The sequence below is a fragment of the Spermophilus citellus genome (assembly GCF_964194105.1).
Source record: "Spermophilus citellus genome assembly, chromosome: 16".
Classification (NCBI taxonomy): Eukaryota; Metazoa; Chordata; class Mammalia; order Rodentia; family Sciuridae; genus Spermophilus; species Spermophilus citellus.
Window position 1 is genome coordinate 37,205,150 of NC_138196.1, and position 8,232 is coordinate 37,213,381.

Below are 8,232 nucleotides of genomic sequence, written 5' to 3' on the forward strand. Positions count from 1 at the left end.
CATGCCGGCGGGTCACTGGGCCTGTTCCGGGCGCAGGCGGCGGCTCTGCTCTGCCCCTCTGGCTTGATGACAAAGTGAGAGAGACTCGGGTATATGTGACTCACTTTCTTTACCAGGAGACCAACTGTTTCTGTCGCCGCTGGTATCGATGAAGTTATCTCCTCCACCGCTTTCTGATGACATCAGATCTCTGCCATGTTGGTATCCCATGCAAATGGCAGCAGTTCTTTCCCTTTGCCGGGTGACCAAAGCAACGGGTGAGTCCTGACCGGCCCTCACAAGCTCCGTCTCAATCCTGTTGCCACTGCCTATGAAGGCTCGGTTGGTATTTACCTCCACAGTATTCAGCAGGACCCTGAACGAGAAGCACTTTCCGCGGGTTCTTTAGCCCAGGGCCAGAGCAGTTCCAGGAGCCGGAATTCGGCCACTCCGGGCTCGGTGTATGTTCTGATAGGAGCAGGCTCCAAGAAGCAGTTTCCGCGGGTTCTTTAGCACTGAGCCTGAGTAATTTGTCTGCAAGACGCAGGCAAAGGGCAGCCTGAAATTACCTGTTCTATAGCTGAATGAGCTGCGATCAGTCGAAAACAGGGATGGTGACGTCAGCTCTCCAAGATGGTGGCCGCTGGCTTCCTCTGTGGTCTGACTGGTGTGGAGAACCGAATTGGACCGCTTCCTTCCCCCGTCTCAAACCCAGAATTCAGCACTGAGTACAGTGATTGCACAGCTGGCAGGAGCCCACAGAATCCGCAGCGCTGTATCTTTGCATTGCTACCTCGTCATTTCCCAGCTCGCGCCGCAGACTCTAGCCGCAGGGCGATTTGCTAAATAAGCAGCATGACCATCCGTGCAGACAAATCGCTCGCATTTGAGCCCCCGTAGCTGATCCTCGTGTGATGAAAATCCTTCCTCTAGGTTTTGGAGCACCCCAATTTTGCTGGAAATTCCTAACAAGATAGCTTTTAGCCATTCTAACTCGTCATTCTCCCGCACAGTGACGCGGTTCACGGGGGTGATGCACTCCCTTCGCCGCCATCTTCCACCTTCCCATTTTGACTTTTTGAATAAATTGTAGAATCAGCTTCTCGGCACTTCACAAAATATATTGCTGGGCTGTTTATTGGAACTCATCAGAATGTATTCCCCTTAATATTGCTAAAATATTCAATTCAAAAGAAAAACACAGTATATCTCTCCATTTACTTAGGTCTTCTTTGATTTCTTTCATCAGTATTTTATATGTTTTTGTATACAAATCTTCCCATTTCGCTTCAGCTTTCTATCATGTCTTTAGTGCTAATACATACAGTTTGTTTTAATTCACAAATGTTTTAGTGCTAAAATACAAAAACAAGAATTTTTGCATGTTAACCTTAAAATAGGCAAACTTGCTAAACTCACCTATTAGTTATAGTAGATTTTTGTAGACTGAGCTTTTTAGATAGAAAATCACAATCTACATAAAGAGAAAATGTTATTCTTTAATTTCCAATCCTAATTCTTTTTATTTTCTTGTCTTATTGAACAGGCTAAAATTTCTAGTAAAATTCTGAATACAAATGGTAAAAGCAAATATCCTTGTCTTGTTCTGAGTCATAACATTCGATTTTTTTTTTACCATTTAACCATATTGTAATAGTAGGGTATTTGTATATGACCTTTCTCAGACAAAACAAACTCAACTCTATTCCTAATTTTTTTTTAAATATTTATTTTTTTAGTTTTAGGTAGACACAATATCTTTATTTTATTTTTATGTGGTGCTGAGAATTGAACCCAGTGCCTCATGCATGCTAGGTGAGGGCGCTACCACTTGAGCCACATCCCTAGCCCCTCTATTCCTAATTTGTTGAAAGTTTTTTACACGACATGAATGTTAGGATGTGTCAAATGCATTATCTGTGTATATATTGAGATGATCATATGGTTTGTATTTTGTAGTGTGCTAGTAGGTTGGCTTATATTCATTGATTTTTAATTTTAAATTAATCATATTCCTGGGATAAATCACTGAGTCAAGATGTAGAATGTTTTTTATATATTATTTGTTTTGCTACTCTTTTATCTATTATTTTGCATGTATATGAAAGAAAATTTGTCTCTTTTTTTTTCCAGTGTTGCCTAGTGTTCATATCAAGGTAATTCTGGCAACATAAAATCCATTAGGAAGTGTTTTTCCCCTTTTCAATTTTCTGGAAGATTTTATTTGTATAAACATGATATTATTTCCTCCTCAAATGCTTAGCTTTCTGTACCTGTAATTTTCTTCTTAAAAGGTTTTTAATTCAAGATTTTCTACTAAGTATATGAATAAAAGGGTAAGCTATTTCTTCTTCAATGAGAAGAGTATGTGTCTTTGAAGAAAGTTGTTCGTTTCAACCAAATAGCCAAATGGTTTGTCATTAGATTGTTCACAATAGCTCCTTAAATTTTCACAATGTTTATATCCTTTTGATGAATTAACATTATTACTAAATAAACATCAGTATCCTTAATAAATTCTTATCTTTGACATCTTCACCTGATAATAATAAATTACTCCAACTTTACTTTTATGTGCATGGTATACATTTTGTCATCATTTTATTTTTTAAAATGGGGTTTATATCAGCAGAATATAGTGAAGTCTCACTTTTTAAATTCAGTATTGTGTTTAGGCCACACATAAAAGATGGGATTACTGCAATTTTTCAAATTATTCCTTCTTTTTGCTCCTCTTTTATACTCTCTTTCTGATTAAGTACCTTTTTATGACTCTCGTCAATTTATTTGTTTACTATTTATATCTACTTTTTCATGGTGGATTTAGATTTAACACTATTTATCTTTAACATAACAACTTCAAGTTACTATTTTGAATAAAAAACATTGATAATACCTTTCTGTTTCCCTGCTCTCAGTCCTTATGATATTGTTGTGTTAAATTTTACTTCTATATTTGTTATAAACCCCAAAACATATCATTATTACTTTTGCCTTGAGAAGAAAATTCTCTTTGAAAATCATGCTAAATAATAAAACATATTTTATGACTATCAAAAAATTTACTCTTTGTGGTGTTCTTCTTTCCTTCATATACATTTACTTCTTCCTGAGGGATTTCTTTAACAAGTTTCTTAAACTATAAGTCAGCTGATGATGAACTCTTTCAGATTCTTATATGAAGCAGTCTATATTTTCCCAGGCATTTTTTGAATAATTTGGTTTTGTAGAATATAGAATCCATGTAGACATTTTTTTTAAGAGTCCACAATTTTGTTTTTTCTCTTTTAGTATACCTTCCTTTTTATTTGTTCTTTTTAGATACATGATAGTAGAGTGTACTTTGACATATTATACATACATGGAGTATAACTTCTTCTAATTAGGGTCCCATTCTTGTGTTTGTATATGATGTGGAGTTTCACTGGTCATGTATTCATGTAAGAACATAGGAAAGTTATGTCTGGTTCATTCTACTGTCTTTCCTATTCCCATTCCCTCTCCTTTCCCTCCGTTCCCCTTTGTCTAGTGCAATGAACTTCTATTCTTCCATCATCCCACTATTAATGTATATTAGCATCCACACATCAGAAAAAAATATTTAGCCTTTGGTTTCTTGGTATTGGCTTATTTCACTTAGCATGATAGCATCCAGTTCCATACATTTACTGGCAAATGCCATAATTTCATTTTTCTTTATAGCTGAGTAATATTCCATCGGGTATATATACTATTTTGTTTATTCGTTCATCTGTTGAAGGGCACCTAGGTTAGTTCCATAGCTTAGCTATTGTGAATTGAGCTGCTATAAACATTGATGTGACTGTATCACTGTAGTATGCTGATTTTAAATCCTTTGGGTATATACTAAGGAGTGCGATAACTGGGTCAAATGGTGGTCCCATTCCAAATTTTCCAAGGAATCTCCATACTGTTTTCCAGAGACTTTGCATCAATTTGCAGTCCCACCAGCAACATGTGAGTGAACCTTTTCCCCCACATGCTTGCCAACACTTGCTTGTATTCTTGATAATTAACATTTGGACTGGAGTGAGATGGAATCTCAGTGTAGTTCTAATTTGCATTTCTCCAATTGCTAGAGATGTTGAACATTTTTCATATATTTGTTGACCATTTATATTTCTTCTGTGAAGTATCTGTTCAGTTCCTTTGCCCATTTATTGATTGGATTATTTGGGATTTTTTGATGTTAAGTTTTTTGAGTTCTTTATATATCCTGGAGATTAATGGCCTGAGGTGCAGATGACAAAGATTTTCCTCCATTCTGTATGCTCTCTCTTCACATTATTCATTGTATCCTCTTTCAGTTTGATACCATCCCATTTATTGTTTCCTGATTTTACTTCTTGTGCTTTAGGAGTCTTGTTGAGGAAATAAGTTCTAAACTGACATGATGGAGAGTTGGGCCTACATTTGCTTCCCGTAGGCACAGTGTCTCTGTTCTAATGCCTAAGTTCTTCAACCACTTTGAGTTGAGTTTTATTCAGGGTGAGGGATAGGGGTTCAATTTAATTTTGCCATGTATTAACTTCCATTTTTCCCAGCACCATTTGTTGAAGAGACTATCTTTTCTCCAATATAGGTTTATGGCACCTTTATCTAGTATGAGGGAACTATATATATGTGGTTTTGTCTCTGCGTCTTCTATTCTATTCCATTGGTCTGCATGTCTTATTTTGTGCTCATACCATGTTGATTTTGTTACTCTACCTCTGTAGTATAATTTAAAGCCTGATATTGTGATGCCTCCTGCTTTGCTTACTTGCTAAGTATTGCTTTGGCTAAGCTGAGCCTCTAATTTTTCCAAATGAATTTCATGACTGCTTTTCTCCTTCTATGAAGAAAGTCATTAGAATTTTATAGTAATTGCATTAAATCTGTATAGATAGAGCTTTTGGTAGGATGGTCTTTTTGACAATATTAATTCTGCCTATCCAAGAACATGAGAGATCTTTCCATATTCTAAGGTCACCTTCAATTTCTTTCCTTAATGTTCTGTAGTTTTTCAACCTCTTTTGTTAGACTGATTCCTAAGTTTGTGGGGGGATTGTTTGTTTGTTTGTTTGTTTGTTTTGAGGCTATCGTGAATAGAATTGTTTTCCTAATTTCTCTTTCAGCCGATTCATCTGTGGTGTACAGGAATGCCATTGAATTATTGATATAGGTGTTAATTTTATATCCTGTTAATCTGCTGAATTCCAGATGTTTTCTGATAGATTTTTTTTTGTGGGGGGAAGGTCTTCTAACTATAGAATCATGCCATAAGCAAATAGGAATAGTTTGAGTTCTTCTTTTCCTGTTTGTATTCCTTTAATGTCTTTCTTTTGACTAATTCCTCTGGCTAGAGTTTTAAGTACTTTCTTGAATAGAAGTGGTGAAAGGGGGCATCCTTGTCTTGTTCCAGTTTTTAGAGAGAATGTTTTCAATTTGTCTCCATTTAGAATGATGTTTGTTTTGGGTTTACCATATATAACTTTTACAATGTTCACGTATATTCCTACCATCCCTAGTTTTTCTTGTGTTTTGAGCATGAATGGATGCTAAGTTTAATCAAATGCTTTTTCAACATCTATTGAGATTATCATGTGATTCTTGTCTTTAATCTATTGATGAAGTGAATTACATTTATTAATTTCAACATGTTAAACCAACCTTGGATTCCTGGGATGAACCCCACTTGATCATGGCACACTAGCTTTTAAATATGGTTCTGTATGTGATTTGCTGGTATCTTATTAAGAACTTTTGCATCTATGTTCATCAAGGATATTAGCCTGAAGTTTTCTTTCTTTGATGTGTCTTTTTCTGGTTTTGGTGTCAAGGTGATACTAGCTTCATCAAATCAGTTTAAAAGAGTTCCCTCCTTTTCTATTTCATAGAATAATTTGAAGAGTATTGGTGTAATTTCTTCTTTGAAATCAGCAGAAAATCCATCTGGTCCTGGGCTTGTCTTTGTTGGTAGATTTTTGATGTAATCATCAATTTCAATACTTGAAATTTATCTGTTTAAATTTTCTATGTTTTGCTGATTCAATTTGAGTAGGTCATATGTGTCTAGAAATTTGTTAATGTCTTTATGATTTTCTATTTCATTGCAGTATAGATTTTCAAAATAGTTTCTAATATCATCTGTATTTCAGTACTGTCCATTGTGATATTTCCTTTTTTATCATGAATCTTAGTAATTTTGAGTTTTCTCTTTCTCTTCATTAGCTTTATTAATTTACTTATTTTTTCAAAGAATCAACTTTTGTTTTATTGATATTTTGAAAATTTTTGTTTCATTTCATTGATATCAGCTCTGATTTTGATTATTTCCTGTCTTGTACTGCTTTTGTGTTGATTTGTTCTTCTTTTTTATAGGTCTTTAAGATGTAATGTTAGTTTGTTTATTTGATTAATTTCTATTCTTTTAGTGAATAAGCTCAATGCAATGAACTTTCGTCTTAGGCCTGCCTTCATAGTGTCCTAGTGATATTGATATGTTGTGTCATTAGACTTTTGAGTATGATAATGATGTTCTTCTACTGTTTACTGGCTTGCCTGGTTTTCAGTGAGAATCCTATTATCATTATCAGTAGAAATTTATTGATTTTTCTTTTCATTATAAGTGGTATTTTTACTTGTTTATATGTCTGGTAAGTTTTCAGTAGACAAAAGAGATTATGGATCATATTGTGGGGTGACCACTGTACATGATTGTTTATTTAAATATTTTTAACTTTGTTTTAGGACCCAGTTAAAGTATCTGAAAATGTTTTGACTTGTTAATAATTTATATTAAGGTTCATTATATAAGCCTAGAGCAACCTTTAATCTACAACCAGTTTTCCACGTTGGTGAATTTAAAAAAAAAATTGTCTATGTATTTTTCCATTCATGCTCTGTTTTAAAGGGTTTTTTTAAACTTTTGTATGGTATAAGAAAACAAATCGTTCAAATTATTCTTGACCCTGTGTGTAAATATAAGATATTCTTCTGCTTATTCTTCTTGAATCATTCTTCCCCAAGTTCCATGTAGTTTTTTTCATACTCCTGCAATAAGACTCTAAAGTGACAGGGAATAAAATTTTAATAAAGATGTTCAAAAATTTTGTTTTGACTCACATATCCCAGATCCAAAATTGAAAAAACTGGAAAATCATCAAGCATAGAAACAAAAGTCTTAATAAAATCCATACTTTAAGAATCAGGAAAGTGGAAACAATGGGACAAAATTTTCAGATAATAATGTATGTACTCCAGAAAATCATCACAGAAAAATAATTCCTAGTTCTGCTGATAGCAGAAAAGTCCAAGTGTAGGCCTTTGTTTCTATCTTCTTTAGGTACTTCAAAGTATTTGAACTTGCCCTTGCCGAGACAGTATCATAGTAAAATATGTATGGAAGCCCCATTATCCTTCCCTCCTCATGTCAGTAAAAGATCTGGATTTTTAAGTTTCACTGGGTAGAATAAATATGTTTCATTACAAGCAGGAAAAGCATTAGTGGAATGTCATGACTTTCAACATTATCCAGCAGTAACAGGCCATCCCACATTGGAGAAGGGGAGGGAGGACGAATGGGAAGCAATAACTAGACATCCTGCTGCTGCAGGTATGATAGTATTGATGGAGACCTAGTGGAGGGCAGGAACTCCAACACCCACCAGGCAGTAATAAGGCACTATCCCCCCAATAAAAGCCAACACACCAATTGCAAACTTCTACCAAACCCAAACTTAGGGCACCACCTAATCATAAAATACCAACAGTAACCAAAGTTCAGGGAAAAAAACTGCTTAGAATTTCTAGAAGGACAGGCACAAACAAAGCAAAAATATAAGGACTGTAATAAACACCTAATCCTTCAAAGCACATCATCATATGCCAACAAACATTGAGAACTTTCAGGGAACCACAACTTCAACTAATAGACAAAATAAGATGCACATACTTATTGTGTCCCCTAGGGAACAAAGTAATAAGCCAGAAACATAGCAACAAATATGTGGGGATTCTCAAAAAAATAATTTAAAATAGCTGTTCTACGGAAACAACCATCTTAGAAAATACACATTAAAAAAATCTCTGTATTTTATCAGAGAAGCTTAACAATTGAGTAATTTTTTAAAATAAAACATAAATCTTTAAAGTTCAATGTGCAATAAATCAAATAAAAACACAACAGAAAATATATATATATATTACAAAATCAAACAGTAAGCTCAAAACAGGCTACTTTAAAGAGAA